The sequence below is a fragment of the Echinops telfairi genome, unplaced genomic scaffold (genome assembly GCF_000313985.2).
Source record: "Echinops telfairi isolate 266 unplaced genomic scaffold, ASM31398v2 ScPeMD7_7;HRSCAF=31, whole genome shotgun sequence".
NCBI lineage: Eukaryota > Metazoa > Chordata > Mammalia > Afrosoricida > Tenrecidae > Echinops > Echinops telfairi.
Window position 1 is genome coordinate 1617813 of NW_022103904.1, and position 1300 is coordinate 1619112.

Below are 1300 nucleotides of genomic sequence, written 5' to 3' on the forward strand. Positions count from 1 at the left end.
TGATGGCAACAAATGTACAAATGTGCTTGACACAATGGATGGATGTATGGATTGTGATAAGAGTTGTACAAACCCCAAATAAAATGATTTAAGAAAATCCTTTTTATTGGGGGCTCTTCTGAGGGCTTTAATTTAGCTTATTCAAAAGCTTCTCTATGGAAACCAGAGTACCGGGTGGAGGAAACGCCCCCAGGACACATGCTGGTCATCTCTGCCTGACCACACAGAGATGGTTCAACAGGGGTACTTTGGGGCAATCCACTCTCGGCGGGAGGGACAACAGCTGGAGAGGAACAGATTGGCAGTTGAGCACACACACCATTGTGTTCCCAGAGGGGCGACTTCAAGCAATTGTTTCTCCCCGCACGGTGACACTGTGATGCTGTCCAGCCGGCCGCAGAGCCTGCTGTGAACACTGGACAGAGTCCCCAGGGAGCTCATGGCTCTGCTAAGGACACGTCTAGTGCAACCACACAGCCTGTGCCTGCTGCCTGAGTCCTGTTCAAGGAGTGTCCCGACGGACGCATACCCAAACATTTGTCCTGTTCCTTTCACCTCAGCACAAGCGCCCATCCCCCGTAATGGGTTGAGTGTGTCCCTCAAAAGGACGTGTCCAATTTCTAACCGCAGAGCCTGTGCATGTGACCTGATTTGAAAATAGGACCTTTGCAAATGTCATTTGTTAACTGACATGACACCATAGGAACACTATGACCAGTGTCATTATAAAAAGAGGAGTCAGAGGCTGACCTGGCAGGGAGACAGATGGTGAAGGTGGAGACTTACCCTTCCACAAAGCAAGGTGCCCCTGGAGCTGCCAGAGGCTGGGAGAGAGATGGAAGGACCCTTCCCTCTTGTCTTCAGAGCGAGCATGACCCTGCAGACACCTCGGTTTAAGATACCTGGCTACCAGAACTGTGAGACAATCGTATTTTGGGCGGTGTTTTAAGCAACCCAGCATGTGGTCATTTGTTACATGGCCCAGAGAAACTCAGACACCCTGTCCCCAAGGAGGAAGCCTTGGCCACAAGCATTTCAATACTTTCTTGAGCTGTCATAACCCAAACTTCCCTGTTGCTATCATAAGGTATTGTCCAAAGCTACACAGGTCGGTGTTTACAACTGAGATAGTTAAGGTTTATTTGCCAACCTGGTCGATAAACACATGTGGGGTTAATTGAAGGGCGGAGGGATAGATGTTTTGGTGAGCCTCGCCTTTCTAGTTCTTGGGTCTCTTGCTTTGTGCTGGTCAGACCAGGGTGCAGCTGTCTTAGGCAGTTCCCTGCTTCAGCTGGCAAGG